General features: G+C 40.5%; 1 protein-coding gene and 1 long non-coding RNA gene across 6 annotated transcripts in view; one reads left to right on the top strand and one right to left on the bottom strand.

Moving 5' to 3' along the window:
• Positions 1 to 4,845, bottom strand: part of LOC144334501 (uncharacterized) — a 63,206-nt gene extending 58,361 nt beyond the window's left edge. Inside the window, exons 1-2 of one of the 4 annotated variants that reach the window (XR_013404441.1) lie at positions 4,624 to 4,845; positions 4,440 to 4,519 (exon numbers count right to left, since the gene is read on the bottom strand). This is a non-coding gene — a long non-coding RNA (uncharacterized LOC144334501). The remainder of the gene's footprint in view (positions 1 to 4,439; positions 4,520 to 4,623) is intronic. The other 3 variants (XR_013404442.1, XR_013404439.1, XR_013404440.1) reach the window with 3 other exon arrangements.
• Positions 1 to 21,071, top strand: part of OPCML (opioid binding protein/cell adhesion molecule like) — a 1,159,533-nt gene that overhangs the window by 221,174 nt on the left and 917,288 nt on the right. The gene's annotated exons all lie outside the window — the stretch shown is intronic.

Raw genomic sequence — 21,071 nt, 5'->3', positions numbered from 1 at the left:
GATTCCTAGTTTTCTCCCATATGAGCACTTCGAACATGGAAAACAGGCTGCATATCTTGGCAAGTGGTCATCTCTCCTGCCTGGAGTAACTTGATCAGATTTCCTGATAATGGGTTCTTAGGATGTTTTAAAACCTCATCACCATTTATTGCCTATTAATAGAATTACAATTTATATATATTCTAATCTACTAAAAGTGGGATATATATGTCTACATATACAAGCACATATACGCACAAACATATGTATGTAATCTCTCTGTTTTTTGGTTGTGTCTGCATTTTGACAGGTGTTAAAATTACTTCAGTGGGAATAGAGTTTTGTTGGAGTAAAATGACAAAAGGTAAATTGTTTTCACTTGCTAGTTGAAGTTAACAAGCTAGCAACAATTGGAGTAATTTTGTAGGTGTTTGAGCACATAAGTGAGGCTGGGAATGATCACCCCAAATAATGCCATCTGGCAATCTAATATTTTATGGGTAAACGTAGAGGCCAAAAAGGAATACTTTGGTATATATTTATGCCAAATCAGAAGTTCTCACATTTGCTATCAGAGTACAGCACGTCTGAAGCAGTGCACAGTGAGCATGTACTGGGCTTTTAATACCGAAGCTTCCATTAGGAAGGGAGTCTGGTGATGTGGCTCAGCCCACAAGGCCCTTCACCACTGCCAAGGACCTTTGCCTCCCTTCCCCTCTCCAGGAGGACAGGCTTCATCCAGAGAATCCAGAATATAGAACGTGGTACTTGCAAATCCTCATCATAGATGCAGTCAGAGAGATTCAAGGATATGTAGAGGTACAGATGGAGAGTATATAATGATACTATATGTAGAATATACATATATAGAATATCTATAATACTATATACTATTCTATATAGCTATAATACTATAGCTCTAATTCTATATATAGAACATATATATACACACACCCACATATGAATATATATTTATACATCTCTACACTAAAATTAGATTCTCTGTGGGCAAGAAGGTATTGGCATTGATGTCCTTTTGAAGAAGAAAACATTCCCAGCCTCTTTCCAATTTGTGCCTGGTTGGTGACAATTTAGCCCTGGCCATAGCAGAGGAACAAGGCCTGTGCCCCTGCCGCCCTGGAACTGAGGCCTGAGGTCCCACTGCCCTCAGAGAGGCAGCCTACTTGGGGCACAGAGGCTTGTAGGCGTCTTAGCCGTTTCTTCTAAAAAGGATTTGCTTCCCTCCCCAGCAGTATGGTTTTATACAGACCCAGAATTCCTTATTTTCCTAGAAGTTCTGGATAACCTCAGAGAGCAAAGTTTTTCTTCATCTTGATTCCAGGCCTGCATTCTTAGATAATTGATTTTTTCACTTGGGCTGAGCAGAGGCAGCATGGCTGTAATTACATAGTGGTGGCATGCCATCCCTACAGTTTTTTTCTCTTTTCTCTCAGAAACTTCTCACACCTTGGATTTGAGCAAGGTGGAGGCAATCTTTTCAGACCACGGAGCAGGCAGGGATCAGAAAACATTTGCCGTGAAAAGAGAAAAAATTCTAAAAGACCCTCTTCAAATATTCAGGGAGAACCACAGAATGCTGAAGTAAATCCTTATCAGGAATTTTAATGAGCAAAATAAAATCTGAAATCTGTGTGATTAAAATCAAATCTTCCCCCTTCTGCTTGACTGGAACCGGCTGCCAATTCCGAATGTGGGGAGGCACGGGGAGGCCTTTTGTATTTAATTACTGCCAGGGCTGTTTCTCAGTTCAAAGCTCTCTCCTAAGCCCCCACAGGGGTAATGGAGAACTTGAGAGAACAAATCAGCTCCCTTCTGAGTGATTTAGAATCCTGGACGACAAACAATAAACATTTTAACTGAATTGGAGGGACCAAGCCAACCTGCCTTAATTTGTGTCCCTGTTGGGAGCACGGAGAGGGCATAAATGAAGTTTGGGGGAAACTGGGAGGTGGGAGCACTCCCCACCTTACCAGGACGGCCCCTCAGTGGCCACTCAGTTCTTTATTTTGTCCCCTCCTTTGTTTTCTCCCAGAATCTCTTTATGCATCTCAAGTCTATACTACTCTGTGATACCTGGACTGTGATAGTCCTGACTGGTGGCCTGGTGGATGCCTCAGCCCACTTGGAGTGGGTCAGTTCTGCCAGTTGCCTTTAGCTCTGGCTTCTGAACTCTGGGCACCGACTGAACAACACCAATAGCGTGACCCACAAGAACCGTCCTCAGTGCTGAAGCATTTCGTTACTCAGTCATCAGGACAGCTGCTTTTCTCTGGGTGGCTTTCGGGTGTGTGTTAATTTGCAAGGCCTATTTATATAGTGTCTGCCTCTTCAGTTCTAACCATATTATTTTCCATTTACATTCAGATTTGTTTCATTCCAAGCAGTGATTCCATCACCTTTGTCCTTTGTGAGGGTGTTTTACGTAAGCATTAGAATGGAACAGAACACACGTGGGCCGTGGAGACCCTCCAGAAATCCAATCTTCTGCTTCTCAGACGAGGAGGTGATAATGGATGTTTTGCCACCAGATACCCTCATGTGGACTGTGAAGCTGGTTTTGCTCTGGCACATGCCTTTCCCCAGCTTCTCTGCTGCGGGTAGGAGTGAAACAGGAGATGGCATGGGCTTGGACCACAGGTATCCGGATCCCTGAGTACTAGTGGTAGTCAACGTGCTGGTGGGCTATTTCTTCTCCCTGAGATTCAGTCTGACTCATGTCCTGTGCCCTACACTCAGCTATATTAACAGCATTCTTTTCCATTTCATGTCTGTTAGTATTAACTCAATTTTGTATATACCAAGTCTTGTGCAAGTAGATGTTGAAAAATACACAATTCCTAATTGCTCAGTTGTTTGCTCATTCTTTCAACAAATATTTGTCTAGCAGATATCATGTGTCTGGCACCATGCTAATCTCCAGGAAAAAAGCAGCAGGGTAGGTGGGGAGATGACAGCTTGAACTAAAAACTGGACATATTGAGAAGTGTTTTGGAGATAGAGCCAGGGCCTTGGGTGGCGGATGGGATGAGAAAGTGTGTAACCAAGGGATACTCCTGTATTGTTGGTTTTAACAATTGGGTCATTGGTGGTGGCATTTATATGTCTTGCAGAAGGCTGAGGCTCTTTCTCAAGTGCCTAAAAGCCAATCTTTGTGTTTGTTTGTTTTTTGTTCTGATATTTAATGTAGTAGTTGAAGCAGTGCTCAGAATCAACTGGTATGGGTTTAACTTACTAAAAACACATTGCCTGTGGTCCACCCCAGTCTTGTTAAATCAACTTACTTGGATGGTGGGACCTAAGCATTTGTGTTTGAAAAAGATCCCCAGACTATTTTTTTGCATATCCCCAGTTTAAAAGAATACTGCTGAAAAGTGGCATTAAAACATATCCATGTATGTCTGTATAATCCACCTATGATATTTTTTTAATCTCACACTGAGTTCTTCAGACACCTACCTTTAATTCATCTCTGTCCAATTACCATCAGTCAGTGGCTGCTTAGAGAATGAAACCAATGTTAATATTGATCTGAACAGAGCATAGATAAGTAGATTCAAATGCTGAGTAAGAAAGACCACAGGTTCCAGCCTACGGCCATCAGACATCTTTAAATGAGTTTGAAATCTTGTATCTGTATCTTTTATATTTTTAAACTAGCAGCTGCCTTTCATTTGAATAAATAATTGAAAGTTGATGGCATTTGTTAATATAAAACTGCATGTGTTACATGTTCACACATGTATAATCTTGAACATTTTTCAGCAGAAGCCTTCTGCTGTTTGGTACTATGGTTTTGGATATTATACGGTTTTCAAATGCCATCCTGCTTGAGGTTTGCAGTCAAATACAGTGATCATGAATACTCACGCCTACTTGCACGTTTGAAATAGTCATGCAGGTATTTTCCATAGTAGCCACCACCCAGAATCCATGGAACAAACTCGAGTTTCTAATAACCGGATGGCACTTGGTACATCTGTCTGTTATTATATATTTCAACTAAATTAGGGTCAATAGCTAATGTGCATTAATATAAAGTAATAAGACAAATGGATATTTGCTGCACAGGCAGTTAGAAGCAATATTGAAAAGACTGATTTTATGCTTTTGACATAGCCCAAATTGCAGTGTAACACGACTGTCCAGAATGGCCCATCCTGTGAAAATGTCTTTTTCAGGCCCCTCAAAGGCCAAATCCCACCCACCTGTGAGAAGAGGAAATATTTAGGACCACATGCACAGACACAAGAAGAGGTCTGTCCCCCCCAGACTCCTGTACGCTGGCAGTCTGATACGATCTATCTTTCGAATACACCATCCAAACCAACTATGAATGAAATCAATTTAACCAAAATCAATGCTCTTTTGTAGAGCCGCTTAGACTCTAAGTGGAAATGAAACCTTTGAAGCTGCCCTCTCTCGGTAAATGCGGCACTTACGGAGCTTTTGATGGCAGCAGGAGCTTGCAGAATCTTCCTCTGTCCAGCATCACACCTTCATTTCAGAAGCTGGAGAGTAACTAGGGAATGAGCAGAAAAGGAATACATTACGGGTTTTGTTTTTTTACAAAATATTTCCTTATCTTAATTTCTACCCAAGATAGCATGTTTTCTTGTTCCCCACCTTCCCCCAAGTTCTGGTCCCCATTCTTCAGAAACCATGCCCTATCCGTACATGAAGACATGGCTGAGAGGTCATTAAAGGCTCCCTTAAGAAGAGGAGTTGGGGGACTCCAGCTGTCTTCTATTTATTGAAGGAGAATGGCTCTTTGTTTTCGGCCTTGACCAAACTCCAGGGCTGATAAGGCCACATCCTCAGCCCTTAGCCAGCTGGGTGCTGCTGTTACTGTGTTCTGCGTACTGTGTTCTGCAGCCTTGTGGGCCCATAAAACAATTTCCTTCACAGACTTTACATCCAGCAGAGACGTTGGTATGGGAACAGGAGAGATGGCACAGAGCCAGGAAAACCATCCAATTCTAAATTGTGGGGTGACCCATACTGTTTATTTATACATTGGCAAAGTTGATTGATTGGGATGTTTCCAGAGAAAAGCATAATTGTAAGAGTTTTCATTTTAAGTTATAAAATACTTTATAACTTACTTTAAAAGGATGATAGCTTTCCAGGATTGGCAAAAATTCATTAACTTTCTTTTAAATTTATGAAAGGGGAGGTGGTGGTAAGAGTTAACAGTTATTAGATGTTTATGCTGTTTTGAGCACTCTGATACTTGCTTCATTTAATTTATCTCATTTAATTACAACAAGAACCTCTGAGTTAGGTAGGTTACTGCTCTTATTTTACGTGTGACGAATAGATACTTAGAGGAGAAAACTTCTCAAAGGCCTCACACAGGATAAGTAGCAAATTTAGGACCCAAAACCGGTTTCACCAGCCTGACTTGAGTTCCATGGGATCCAGAAAAAATAACTGTGATTGAATAGGAGAGAGTGTGGGTAAGGATGAAGAATAGACAAGGAAGGAAATAGTACAAATTCTCTCTTTAAACAGATTGTCTATTCATTCAGTTAACCAACTGTTGATCAAATTAGAAAAATTAAGTGTGTCATTCAATGAATCTAGGTACATATTAGGGAAAATAAAATGTGTATAGTTTCAAAGACATCTAAAATAATGGTGAAATGAGAACACAACTAGAGAGGAAGGCATTGCGTAGTGACAAGAACAGAAATTGCTTCACCATTGGCATCCATCAGAGTCAAGGACAAAGTGGAGTCAAATCCAGTTTCTACAAGGCATTTCCTGGAAAACTTTAAAGGTTTTAAAAGTGTGGTCCCACACCAACCTGATGCAAATGCCTTGGAAATTCCAAAAAATTCTGTTTTCTCTGAACTACTCAAATAAACTAGGCCAAAGACTTGTCAGTAGCCAGGAGCCACAGGATCCTTTTGTTCCAGTGTTTCCTCCAGGGCGACCCTCGGATGCCAGCTATAAGCCTGAGCTCTCCTAGGCTGGTTCCACTGTGACACTGGCATCTCTGTGTGCCTTGCTGTGTCCCTCTCTTTTGAACTCACTGGATGAGTTAACACTCAGCCAGTTAAGGCTTAGGCAGGCTCAGACTTACAGCCATAGAAGATGTGGCAGAGGAGGGCCAAGAGGAGAGAAAGCAAAACAAGGTTTTTATTTTTTATATTTTGCCTAGGTGATTAGAGGATCCAGAAGTGTTGGAATTGATGCTGGTGATGTTTTAATTTATGGGTATTCTTCCTTTCTGGAAGATCACAGCAGGGTTGCCACTATGCAACAAATCCCAAGCCATTCTGAGAAAAGAATTTGCAGCCTGTCAGGACCTCAGAAGAAGCCTCTTACTGTCTCATAAGGGAGGATTAAGGGACAGCTGGGTGGCCTGTGAACTGTGCTGTGTGTGGTCAGTTCAGAGGCAGTACTGGTGAGAAATGATGCTCTGATTTTTCATTCACTTTTTCCATCTCACCTGGGTGTACAACTTGACTGGGCTGCTTGAATGTCTTGACTTGTCAACATGATGTGTCATGAATATTTTTTTAAAGGCACCAAAAGAACAGACTCTTTCTGATTGGTGTGCTAGGTGAAAATGAAATTTAAAAAAAATCCTATCATCTTAGACCAGTAAAATCACTGAGGCTGCATGCAAAACAAGTGTGAATATCCACATCAAAATCAGCTGCATGGCCTCATGATTTTTTATTTTTATTTTTATTTTTTGAGACAGAGTCGCCCTCTGTCACCCAGGCTGGAGTGCAGTGGTGTGATCTTGGCTCATTGCAACCTCTGCCTCCCAGGTTCAAGAAATTCTCCTGCCTCCGCCTCCTGAGTAGCTGGGACTACAGGTGCCCTCGGCTAATTTTTGTATTTTTAGTTGAGATGGGGTACCATGTTGGCCAGGCTGCTCTCAAACTCCTGACTTCAAGTAATCTGCCCACCTCGGTCTCCCAAAGTGCTGAGATTACAGGTGTGAACCACTGCTCCCAGCCCCTCATGAATTTTTAGGCATAGAGAATGGAGCCAGTAACAGATGTAGCTATGCTCATTACCACACTAAATGTGACAGGGTGAACTAGGAGATATCGTCAAAGAAAAACCATAGCTGGATAGTAGTTAATGGGGTAAAAACAGATTTTATTAAGGACTCTCACAATAGGGAAAAAGGTCTAGGGTAGAATTGGCTCAATTCCAAATATATCCTGGCAAATGGGAATTTATATGCAAGAAACAGGGTGGGGGTTAGTGGATGGAAAGTTACTAAGAGGAAACAGCAGGGGTCACGGAGATTCTCACTAAACAGACCAAACGAGATTCTTGCTGAAGACAGGCCAGGAGGACCAAACATCATCTGGGGGATGGTGGAGGAGGTGGAGCCTGATCAGATATCCAGGATGATGAGGTATAAAGGGTGAGGAGTTCGTGGTAAACTGACTTTGCAGGGTTCTTTTCTGAAGCTATATTTTACAAGGAAGTGCACAGACTGATATAGCAGAGAGTCTAGGAGCCTAACTAACATTTAGCCAAAAAAAATAATCTTTGCTAACCCAGACATGTGTATGTTCTGATCAACAATCTGATCCTCACAAAAGAGCCAGCCCGAAGCATGTGTGGTGAGTGCAGAGGTGCTGGCCACGGGCGTGCGTGGTGAGTGCAGAGGTGCTGGCCGCGGGCGTGCGTGGTGAGTGCAGAGGTGCTGGCCGCGGGCGTGCGTGGTGAGTGCAGAGGTGCTGGCCGCGGGCGTGCGTGGTGAGTGCAGAGGTGCTGGCCGCGGGCGTGCGTGGTGAGTGCAGAGGTGCTGGCCGCGGGCGTGCGTGGTGAGTGCAGAGGTGCTGGCCGCGGGCGTGCGTGGTGAGTGCAGAGGTGCTGGCCGCGGGCGTGCGTGGTGAGTGCAGAGGTGCTGGCCGCGGCAGTGCCAACGGGTCATCACAGAGGCAGGTTGCTTCCCTGGGTTTTTGTCTGTTGGCAAATAATCCAACCTCTCTGTGCTTTCGTTTCCTCATCTGTGATCTGGAAATCATAATCATTAGATCTACCTCCTAGGGTAGTTCTGAGGCATAAATGCTTATGAAGTGCTTTGACGTGGGCCTAATAATAGGCAAGCAATTGAACAGTATTTGTCATTACAGCAAAAAGTTTTGTAGAACTGTCTATCACCATAAGCTTACAATTTTAGGCTAACGTGCTACCACTGGTGGCACACTTAGGTAGAGGCCACATGAGAAAAGTTTAAGAAACTGAGTTTGGATGTTCTGCTAGTAAGCTAGAAGCTACTTGACATGCTGTTTGTTGCTGAACTATCTCATCTGGTTTTAAGTTTACATGTGGAGCGAGATCAGGTAGAACCAATAGGTGGAGATATGATAGCATCCTCAGTAAATACCCGATAAACACATGACCAACACTGTCACTATGATACGCACTTCCACCTCCATTGCAACTACTACGACAATGACTTCTGCTAATAAAAGCAAAACTAAAAGCATCTTGCCTCTCAGCAAGTGGACCCCAGGAAAAGGAAATAAAAAACAATGTCTTGCTTTGATTCAAAGTTCACTTGTAAGTTTGCGCAGAGTGTTTCAAAATAAGTCAAAGTTTATGCATTTTATAGATCAGGAAAGGGGATAAATGTATTGGATTTTATTTATTCTGTGATAGATAAGTTTTCAAATTTTGAAACATTCCTGATAATTGTAATATGTGTTTGATAGCACGTTTCAGGTCATCAGAAGTATTTTTTTCTTTCTTAGAGGATCATAGAATAATGACGGTATAGTCTATAAACAATTACATTTTATTTTACTTTATGTATTTTTTTATTTTTTGAGATAGCATCTCACTTTGTCACCCAGGCTGCAGTTCAGTGGCGTGATCTTGGCTCACTGCAAACTCTGCCTCCCGGGTTCAAGTGATTCTTGTGCCTCAGCCTCTCGAGTAGCTGGGACTACAGGCATTCGCCACCACACCCAGCTAATTTTTGTATTTTTAGTAGAGACGGGGTTTCACCATGTTGGCCAGGCTGCTCTCAAACTCCTGACTTTAGGTGATCTGCCCACCTTGGCCTCCCAAAGTGCCGGGATTACAGGTGTGAGCCACCATGCCCAGCCTAACAGTTACATGTTAGTTTCAATGAAATGTAATCATGGAACTGAGTTTGGGAAAAATAGCCATTAAATATTGAAAACATGTTTATGTGGGGCTTAGCGATGAAGTCATAATTTCTTTAATGCATCATATTTTACTAGTGCTGAATATCTCTGCACATATAACACACATGCAGATACTTATACCATATTGTATATCCATACATATTAACACAAACAAAACCAAAAAGCTAGATGTTTAAGACCAAGGGTTAAGAGTCATAAAGATAGTTTCTAATTCCTATTTTATTTTATTTTACTTTCAGTTCTGGAATACATGCACAGAATGTGCAGGTTTGTTACATAGATATACGTGTGCCATGGTGGTTTGCTGCACTCATCAACCCCTCATCCAGGTTTTAAGCCCCACATGCTTTAGGTATTTGTCCTAATGCTCTCCCTCCCCTTGCCCCCAACCCCCCGACAGGCCCCACTGTGTGATGTTCCCCTCCCTGTGTCCATGTGTTCTCATTGTTCAACTCCCACTTACGAGTAAGGACATGTGATATTTGGTTCTAATTCCTATTTTATTACCCTGGGAACAGAATAAAAAGGGGCTGATGCCTACATTCTTTCTGTGAATATCTAGATTGTTCCTGCTTGGTTCTTTGTATGGGTGAGAACATCCTTGTTGCTTCTCCAACTTTATCTCTTACCATTCTCCTCCCCTTCTGCTTCAGTCACCTTAGTCTTGTTCCTATTTGAGCATACAGAATGTGCCCTGGCCTTACAAGCCTGACTCTGGACTCCTCTTCCTGGAATGTTCCTCTCCAGATACTCACTTTTTCACTGTCTGCCTGTCATTTCTACCATGCCTCCTTTTCCTCCTACTAATTTTTTCTCATTTAGCATTTCTTACTATCTGGAGATGAAATTACTTTGCTCATCTGTCTTGCCTATTCAATGAGGGCTCAACAGAGGCAAGAAATCTCAAATGTGTTGTTCTCGCTGCTGCACCCTGAAACCTTGAGTAGTTCACTGATGATGAAGGTATTGATTTTGTGGCTATATATAATATAGAGCAAGGTGACGAGGGACGTGAAAATTTTTTTTCCCTGGGATGGAGTTTTGTTCTTGTCTTCCAGGCTGGAGGGTGGTGGCATGATCTTGGCTCACTGCAATTTCTGACTCCCGGGTTCAAGCAATTCTTGTGCCTCAGTTTCCCAAGTAGCTGGGGCTATAAACACGTGCCACTATGCCTGGCTTGTTTTGCATTTTTAGTAGAGACAGGGTTTCATCATGTTGGCCAAGCTGATCTTGAACTCTTGACAAGTGATCCACTTGTCTTGGCCTCCCAAAGTGCTGGAATTATAGGTGTGAGCCACCACACCCAGCCTGAAATGATTTTAATGTGTTTATTCTAGCAATGGCCTCATATGTGAATTTCATCTTGAGGTGACTTTGGAAAGAAAGAGATTTCCTAGTTTAGTGCTAGTGGTGGTTTGCCTAAGTGTCAATTCAACATATAGACTAGTGGTTCCACCCCAGAAATAAAGAGTCCTTTCAGTGGTCAAGGCTATTTTATAAGCAAATGAGTTTGCGGCACTCGGGTTAATACAATATCACAAGAATAATATGCCCAATTAAATTTTATTGTCATTAGATTCCACTTTGAAAACTGCACGTGCTTTAAATTTTCATATTTTACAAAAGGAAAAGTAGATGCATGGCTTTTCTAGACCTGTCTGAGAGCCTCATTTTTAAGGTTAAAAAAATACTAAGTTCCAGAGAAAGGTATAATAAGAGACATGCATCTAATTCAATGCATTTGCAAAGCTCCTCATTTTACCTTATTTAGCTAGGTTTTACGTGGTTCGGTTTTTAATTCCACCCAATACACATGGTTTCTCTTCAAACACATACACGCACACACACACACACACACACACTGAGGTGTGGTTTTCAAGGTCCTATCATGTTTAGCAAATATTTCAGATGAAACGATATGTTCATCTGTTACGCTGATTGCCAAGATTACAGCACGACAACAAACATTATTTGGGGGATAGAAGCTAAAATTACAGCCCACTTTCTCTGCCGTCTGCAGTGATGAACAGATGCACGTTAATTTTTTGCGGCAATGTCCATTGCTTGGGAACTGTGGTCTCATAGAGCCTTAGCATCATGGCCAGGCATGCCTGTGGCTCTGCGGTGGAGACCATTGAGTTGGGGGCTGCTGATAAAGTCACACACCAGGGCCTCTTCCTAGGAAGGCTGCAGCAATACGTGTGTAGGGAAGATGTGAATATGGTAGGAAATGGTGGCAGCACGGACTGTGTTTTTCTTTTCTTTTCTTTTCTTTGCTTTTTCTGATTGTGGAAAGCAGCATGGAAAACATAGCAGAGGAAGGTTTTGGTTGTAGAGATGAATAGTATGCAGAAGCCAATCCATGGTTCCAGGGCAAAAAAAAATCCACAGAGGTTTCAAGATTTTCGTATAAGCACGTGTAGAAAGGCAGAAATGTTTACGATTGGTCCCAAGTTTCAGTTGTCTAATTTTGACATGAAGTTTAGGAGGATGTTTAGAAGGTTCTGTAGTATATCGAATTTAGTTTTTAAAATGTGAGCTAGTTTCTTATGTCTGAAATCGTATTCTTACAGCAAATAAACAATGGACTTCCTCAAACTGATGTTCTCTGTACTATTATATTAGTTTTCTATCATTGCTGTCACAAATCAACACAAACTGAGTGGCTAAAAACAACACAAATGTGTTCTTACAGTTTTGTAGCACCGAAGTCTGACTCAGGTCTCCATGGGCTAAAATCAGGATGTCAGTAGGATGGTGTGTATTTCCAGAACTCTAGGAGAAGATCCATTTCCTTGTCTTTTCAGCTTCTAAAGACCACCTGCATTCCTTGGCTCCTGGCCTCTTCTCTCATATCCAAAGCCAATATTATAGCATTTCTTGGGCCCCGCTTCAGGCGTCACATCGCTTTCTTGACCACAGCCTGGAAACATTCCAAGATGCTGTTAAAAACCCTTGTGAATAAATGGGACTCCTGGAATAATCCAGCATAATCTTTCCATCACAAGGTCTTTCATTTAATTGCGTCTGCAAAAATCCCTTTTGCCATATAAAGTAATGCATTCACAGGTTCTTGAAGTGAGGGACGTTATTCCACCTCCCAAAACTATATAAGACCGAAATGGAATTGAGTGAAATCTGCCTCTATGATTTGGAGTCTATTTGTTTGTGAACAGTTAGTGTTTAAAGATAACACCTTTGAAGTCAGGCAGGTTTCAGTCCAAAACCTGAATATGTCATTCATTCATTTATCAAATACATATTGACTGAATGCCTATTATGTGCTAAGCTTTGTTCTGATCACTGGAAATATTATAGCGAATAAGACAAATTTGCTGCTCCATGCATCTTTTTGGTGATGGGGATGCAGACAGCATATAAATAAAGAAATATATCATGTATTATCAGATAGTGATAAATACCATAAAGATAAATGGTAGTGCAGGCTTATGTTGTCCATGCACAGAAGTCACTATGTCACTCTAGCTATGTGTATAATCACTCATTCATTTATTGATTCATTTATGTCACCATCAAACTTGTCTTTGGGACACTTATGGGGAATAGGACATTATAAAAGCATTTTAATATACCGCCTGTCCTTTAATTGTCAGTATAAATCTATGAGATTTTTTTTCCCCAACTTTGAGAATAAGAAAACTGAGGCTTAAAGAAGTTAAAGGGCTGTTTACACTACTTTTTATCATGTGGCAGGCAATTAAGTGACCACAGAGTTTTAGAATGTCATTAAACTTGAACTTTTTTTTAAAAAACTATCTTTATTTTTTACCTAAGCAGGTGGTGACCCCCTTGCAAGTAGTAGAAGGGAAAGTAAAGCTTGGGTTGGGGCTTCAAGCCCTTTAGTCTTCAATCCTGAGACAATACACTTTCTTTGAGCTTCCACTAATTTTCTTTTGATCATTATGGGACTATTCTATCTTTGATCAATCATTTAAATCTGTGTTTACACAGGCTGAGCAAAGGGAAGAGTTAGACAATTACCCGTGCCTTGGAACTAATTTAAACAGCCTATTCAGGGCTACGGCTCATCTTCTATGATTTCATTCTCTCTGCTCAGATACAGATGCTGAGTACACACAGCCTGGGTGAAATGAAGGAGAGGAGCAAGATCAGAGGATCCGTGCAAAACAAGAGTCTCACAATGTGGTGTTTTGTTGTTACTGTTGATGATGTCCTTTGTGATAGCAGTGATGGATATTCTTTCTTTTGGGGGGATGCATATTTGTTTCTTTTGGTTGATTAGAGGAACTTCACTGGCTGTGTACGTTTATCACTTGAATACATTTGTCATAAAATATTTGGAGAGAATTCGGATATCAATGAATTCTCAATCTCTACAGAGGAAAAGTATTAAGCAGATGAACCTCCAATTGACTGTTGTCTTTAACATCTATTTGATTATGTATATATTTTATGTTTAAACTGTGACTATTTTTTCCTTGCTTTCCTGGACAGAGGTCGATTTGCCAGCTTAGCTTGACATGAGCCTGGGACACGCTCTGCAGTGACACGCTCTGCAGCGGAGTCAACGAAGCCTCTGCAGTGGACGGTGGGCCTCTGCATCAAGTCTGTCCCATATCTCCCCTACTCTAGCTGTGGCTCCAGCTCTTGGTGGAGAAGCACTGTGACACTTCCATCACAAATACCCAGTGTAACACTGTCCTCATAGCTTGTCTCTTTGTGTCCATTCCTGAATGTCTACTTTAATAATTTCTCTACGCCCCAGTTTCCCCAAACCTTGGCCTTGGCTTTGACTTGTTCTCAGACAATGGACTCCGGCCCACGGTGTGGGCCCTTCTATCTGCTGCTAGGCCACATGCACTCTTGTGAGTTGCCAGCCTGCCCCATTCCATCTTAGCCCCCTAAATTCCTTGAAATGTCTCTTTCTTGATCCCTCTGAATCATACATTTTTTAGAACACTACGTCCTGTCTTCCTACTTAGAGTTTATTTCTTCTCCTACAGCTGGATTTGACCCAAACACCCCATCCCATTGTACCTGAGCTTCTGTTTGAACACTAGCTGAGCATTTTGCTTTTAGAATACTAAGACCTCACCACTAATGATGCAGTTTGGATGCCTAAAATCACTAGAAAGTCTGGGCCAAATTCTCAGTGCTTTCAACAAACTGGAGGAAAAGCCGCATGTTGCATAACAAGAAGAATAAGTGTGTTCTGCATCTCTTCTTTCAAACTCACATCTTTTGCCCTCCTAATAAACCACCACTCTTCCCCAATTTCTACCCCTAGAAGAGCTTCAAGGAAACTGCCAATAAACATGAAGATAATGAATTAGAAATCCAAAGCAATGCTTTAAAATGGTGTTTTTCCCTGAAGTGTTAGCGTGAGAAAATAAAACTGAAAGGTGGGGAGGGGAGTACCTCACCCAATAGTGATGAAACAGGATTCTGAGCACAATATCCTACTAAATGACACACATAAGGAGTTGGAGCTTTGTAATACCTTTTATATTGCTGCCTGCCATCTGGTTGGCAATTGTTAAGCCTAAAATATTCAGGTAAGCTCTATTTTCTCAAATAGTGCAATGTTATGGGGATTTCAGCAGCCACTCATCTTTTAAAATATCATTATATTTCACTGTTTTCCAGAACAAAGCAAACTCTGTTAGCAGAATGTTTGCATAGCACACAGTGTTACCTGGAAGTGCTGGGAAGCACAAGGCAGGAACTCCACACTGTGTAAGGACTTGTAGGTGAGAGTGAGATGTTCTGTTTCCTATTTGAGCCAGGATTTCAGGCTGAGGATTCTTATTTAATGTGGGTTGACTCATTCCACCTGAACCCTGGGTGGGAACCATCCTCCAGGGAGGAGTAGTGCTTGGGCATTCAGCAATAACCATGAAAGGGGACTGAAGTGAGCTACTCTTTGTTCTGGAAAAGGCCTGCTGGGAAAGTACAAAGCCCAGAAAACCATTTTCCATATTAAAAATAATAATAATAATAAGACTTTGATGGTTTTACCATTCTCTAAGAAATGGTGAGGGGAATAGATCCCACCTGACCTTACACCATAAAGCATAACTTGCTTTGAGGTATCCATTCTGCCAATTACCTAAATTTTTAAACTATGGGAAATGCCTTTTAAATAAAACCTGAGATTCAAGCATCATGAGCTGAGCTGACAGACTGAAATATGTATAGAGAAAGACTGAAACTTCCATATAATCCCCCCATCCAAGGAGATAGATTCATTTCTTCATTGATTTGTGCATGCGAACATATGTTCGGTACATGTTTATGGGCCCATGTCATTTGCCAGTCAAATAGTAAGTTGTGACACCACAAAAATGAATAAGCCATACCCCTTTTCCACAAAAGTTTGTAAAATCAGATTTGTGTGAACAAGGGTTAAATTTCAGTTTCAACCTCTAGACTCCTTTCTCTTCATCATTCAGGTTCTTTCTCTATGATTTTATCCATCTTCGTGTCTGTAACGAATTTCTAGATGCTGACTACTTCACAATTTATATTTCCAATTTACATCTCTCTCGTACTCTAGACACATTTATCAAACGGCCTCATTTGCATGTCCATCTGGATGTCCCAGAAGCACCTCAAACTCAGCATGTCCCAGAATGAAGTCCTCCTTGCCCTTCAGGCATTGCACTCCCACCTGACTTCCCCCTACCAATAGACATCACTCATCCTTGGGTCAGTCAGTGCTCAACATCTCATCTATCACTGCTCTTAAAGATTCTGCTACCCTGTCCTCTACCCACCTCCAGTTCCACTGTCTATAAGTTTGCTTAACCTTTATTCTGAAAAGCCTTGAGGGGTCCCATATACTTTTCCTCCAGTTTCTCCTCATGTCAACATTCTATACAGCCATAGAATAAGTATCAAAACTAAGAAATTAACCTTGGCACAATCCTGTTAACTAATCTACAGAACATATTAGAATGTTAACCATTTCCCCATAAATGCCATTTTCAGTTCTGTTTTCTGTCCCAAGATTCAATCCAGGATCCCACATTGCATTTAATTGTTATGCCTTCTTCTGCATTTAGTATTCTCCAATCTGTGACAGATTTTTAGTCTTTGCTTGTCTTTTGCAACCTTGACACTTTCCAAGAGTACTGGTGCATTGCTCTGTACAATATTCCACAATGTGGATTTAACTGATGTTTTCTCATGATTATTATGAGATTTCGAATTATTGGGAAGGATACCAAAGAGATCTCGTGCCCTTCACCGTTCGTGACAGCAGCTGGTGTATGAGATTGACATGTGTTCCTCACTGGTAATGTCATCCCTGATCCCTTGGTGAATGTAGTATCTGCCAGAATTCTTCATTGCACAGTTACTTTATTCTCTTTGTAAGTATTTGTGTGGAGCAACATATCTTGTTTCTGCTTAAACTTCTTCCTATTTTTTCGAGTATTCATCAGTGGTTCTTGTCTGAAGCAATCATTACTGTAAACTTCTAATGGTGCTTTTCTGTTTCCCCCATTCTTTCTATGTTTGTTAATTGGAATCCTTCTTCAAGGAAGAATGGTCTACTCCTCCACTTATTTAGGGATTCATTTATTTGTTTATATCAATGTGAACTCATGGCTGTTATTTTAATCTTTGTTATTTTTTCACTTTTCAAGTTGCTCCAATTTTAGTTATTGTGAACTCTCTGAAGTTGGCTCTTTGGTGTTTTAATGTTACACGTCTCTCTTTTTGTTCTCTGTATTGATTAATGGTATTTGTTTTTTTTGTATTGATGAATGGTATTTAGAAACCAAGATCTTGGTGCTGGGTGTGCTCATTGTTACTGTGGGTTAACTACATCTAGTTTCTCTGAGTGAATGGGGCTGGGAAATGAAAGGATGTATACTGACTCATACATAAACACAGCTATATCTATCCATTGTTCTACCTTTCCATGTATCTGCAGTATATTTTGATAGCTTTGACTCTACTCAGCACCACAAGGTTTATTCTAGTCTTCTCTCCTTTTCTTATTTGAAACCTCTTTCTCCAGGTGAGAATTCTGGCATTCATTGTCTATAATTTCTTTCTTTATTTAACCCTAATATGCAAGTTAAGTTATTTCATACTCGTGTAATCCCTAATCCTGTAAGAAAAAAAAACCTAAAGTACAATGTTGGTGTACAGTTGTTTTTGTTTTTCTTCCTATAATAGCCTATGGTATAAACTAAGACTTCTTTATTTCTCTGCTGGTTAAACCACTGAAAACAGGTATTGCTGGTGATTTTTGTTCACCCTGGATACATTTTTCGTATGGTAGTCAGATTTATTCACTTAAAATAAAAATCAGATTCTATTGCTCTACTGCTTAATATTCTCCATATCTCCCTTGAGCCCATAAGACAAAGGCTCAAGTGTTTGGTATTGCATATAAAGTTCTTCCCAGTCTGGCTCTTATCTCATCTTTTCATGGTTAGATTTCTAGCTCTTACACTAAACATGATTCAGAACTCCATATATGTTCATGACTAAAAAAAAAGATATACAGCTTTTGATTAATAAAAATACTCTGAGAGTAGTAAGTCAGTGATAACTTGCTTGGGAGGTTAAAAAAAAAAGTTTTTAAACTTGGAAACAAGAGAAAACATAAATAAGATTGGTTGCTTGTCTACCAAGAAGGTCATCTTTGTTAGCCTTCCTAGCCCCTGTGAATGTGGCACAGTTAATGTTGCAGATATTGGAATCAAAACGCACCTCAGTTCAATCCCAGTTTGCTACTTGATAAGAACAACTAAAACCTAAGTTGCTGCTGTTGCCCTTGCCCCAGTCTCCTTCCCTGGGTTGGGTCTAATATGGAGGATCAGAACAGCTGATGTTTTACCTAAGTCAGGAAGGATAACAGTGCATTCATCATGGGCATGTGAACAGCCAAAAGAAAAGGAAAGGGCAAGTGCAGTGCCAGAAAAACAAATTTTGTCTACATCAGTCTTTTTCCTGGGTACTCTTTTATATATGTATTATGTATACTGTAAAATGTGTATAAATATATTTTGTAATATAATACAGCAGAAAGGACATAGAAATCAAAACTAGAAGATTCATTCTGCTTTTGGCCATATGCATGACAAGCTATGTAACCCCTATCATGCCATTTCATCTTCTTGAGACTTAGATTCCTCCTGTCTAAAAACTAGGGGGTTGAATTTGATCTCTTATGCCACTTCCTTCTCTTTGCTTCTCATTTTCCCTAGCTTTGACCACCACCTATGTTGCTGCCTCTGACATTCATTTACTTTTACTTTTACTTTCAAAATGGACGTATAAATGCTGTGAGATGCTATGCCTATGAAATTCAATGAGGGAAGAAGGGGAGGAATAGTGGAGGGAGGTAGAGGAGAGCAGAGGTGACATGACCCTCCAGCTTCAAGTCTGTATCATTAAAAGTTATTGAATGTTTCTTAAAGATGTCATAACTTATCCACTACATTCATGATACAGGGTTATCTACTAACCACACAGATACTGCCTTGAAGCTGATCAGGCAATTTTCAATTGTATGATACCTATTACATGGCCGGCTGAATGCGTCTTGGTTAAGGATGCAACCAGAAGAAGAAATAGAATCAGATTCTGGCATGGAAAATTTTTGCTAGGCATGAAGAGTAGCTCTTATGTCAGGCAAATTATGAACCACATCAATTTGTAGAATGTCTTTCCCTGTGCTATTTCAAAACTGGGTCTACACTTTCAACCCCTTCATCATTTAAGTGAACTCTTAGAAGGTGAGATGGACTACATTTCCCCCTTGAGAGCTGTTTTCACATTTTATCAGATTTTAGTACAGTTATATAACATTTTCAGTTTTGTCATTGTGTATCACAGTACAACTTTTGCAGAATATGGAGACTGCAGCTCACATGTATATACTGCTGTCTCTGCTAAGTTGCCCCATATGTTCAAAACTCATATTTTATAGCTATTCCAAGACAAGAGATTTTCCTTTGTAAATCAAAACCAATGTCAATTTTAGACTGACCACATCAAATCATCATTCAAAATTAAGCACCATAGTCTTCTTAAAATAGTGTATTTAGTTATGACATTGTCGTTTTTTATATTTCGCATTGCTTCTGTCTCATTTAATCCATGAACCTTCTGAATTGCTTTGTTACGTATTTTGTTGTGTCATTATGGTATTTCCAGAGTACTCAGAAACACAGACACCTGTTTTGTTGACTTGTAATACAACCTGAAAACAGAAACACAGAGCTGGGCTGAACTCACAATTTCAGGACCAAGGGCAGTTCTTCTATGGGTCTTTCTACTGATGTATGCCAGTTAGGGCTGTGAATAGTTACACTACTGTGCTACCAATTCAGATGCATTGCAATACTTAAGATAATAGAAGAATACTTCTAATGGTAATATACCTTAAATCACCTTTTCAGCTCTCAAAGCCTCTTAAGGCAAAGCACTGACGTTCTTTCAGTTGAAATAACGATGTGAAGGTCCTTATTATTTAAGACTTCTAAATAAGCCAGATTTACCAATGTCAAATTACTGGTGAGTCGTTTGACCCCATATTTATTTCTAATTTCCACAAGCTGTTGGTAAGAGCTGCTGTAAATCAGTTGCCATTGATCTTGGCTCCCACTTGTGTAATTCTAAGATGAACTGCCTATGATCAACAGAAAAAGACTACTGCTCAGAGGGAACGCCTGCAGAAGGAGGTTGCAGGATGCCCTGGGAACATGCATGGTTATTAATTATTCAGGCAAGAAGAGAGCAGATGCTGGTCTACATAAATAGGGTGGAGGGGAACCCTAATGTAAATCTATACATCAGGAATTATGAGATCGAAGGGTGGCAAAATTTGGTCTTAGAAAAAAGATTAGGGAAAATGATAAGCATGGTTGTAATAGGCAATCACTTAAAGCTATTGATTTAATTAAAAGTAACTACATATCCATGTGCAGGGCACTTAAATGATTCTCACAGTCAGACTTCCTGTATTTTATGATATTTTTATTTGAGTTCTCTGTGTTCTTAGCTGAAGGGAAGGCTCTTTAACCTCCCACAGGGCTTTGTCTATTTCCATATGCAATGAAAATACTTGTGAGCTAGTCATCCTTTTCCAATGTTGACATCCTCATGTTGTTGTGATCGTCCTTGGAGAGGGGTACAGGGGGAAGCCCATGAGTCTGAAGAACCATATAATAATAATTGTTCATTGCATCCCTCTAAGACAGTCACTGCACCTGCTTTCTGTCTGCTATCTTATGTAATACAACATCTCTGTGAGATAAATATTAAAAGAAAGTTTTTTTTATCTCCTTTGATAGGAATAGGAGAAAGAGATAGTGACTGTAATGGGGGAGAATGAAGTTAGGAATCAGACTCTATTTATCACTCTCTGCGTGAAAAGCTGCAGGGCAGGGGTGTTGCTTACTGCATCTGAGTTGCAGTTTTGAGACTGTAGTTCATATAGTTCATATCTTGGTGGAGGTGGGTCTCTTTCCACTTAAGATAGAATTCAAGAAATTTGACTATACGCAAATTGTTGTGAATGAATTTTACTTTTCTATCAACTCAATTTCATAATTTGAAATTCACTTGTATGAGGAAAAATCCCTCAAAAGTATTTTTGAAAAGAAAGGGGTTAGGTGGTGGTTAAGGTATATGTGCCAAGATACTGAGCATTAGTTGTTTACTTTCCATGGCAACATTTGTGTCCCTTAATCAATTCTCCTGCCATACTCAGGGATTTTTAGGCTACCTTCTTTCACCTTGGCCCAGATGCTTGGGATATTCCATGTTTTCACACTTTTGCTTCAAGAAGGCATTGGGTTTGGGCGCAGGGGCTCATGCCTGTAATCTTAGCACTTTGGGAGGCCAAGGGTTCAAGAAGGCATTGGCATAGAATGACTAAGCTCATGGTGCTATCCAAGCACACGTTGTGGAGCT

The sequence above is a fragment of the Macaca mulatta genome, chromosome 14, assembly GCF_049350105.2.
Source record: "Macaca mulatta isolate MMU2019108-1 chromosome 14, T2T-MMU8v2.0, whole genome shotgun sequence".
Classification (NCBI taxonomy): Eukaryota; Metazoa; Chordata; class Mammalia; order Primates; family Cercopithecidae; genus Macaca; species Macaca mulatta.
This window is presented reverse-complemented; position numbering and strand designations above follow the sequence as displayed.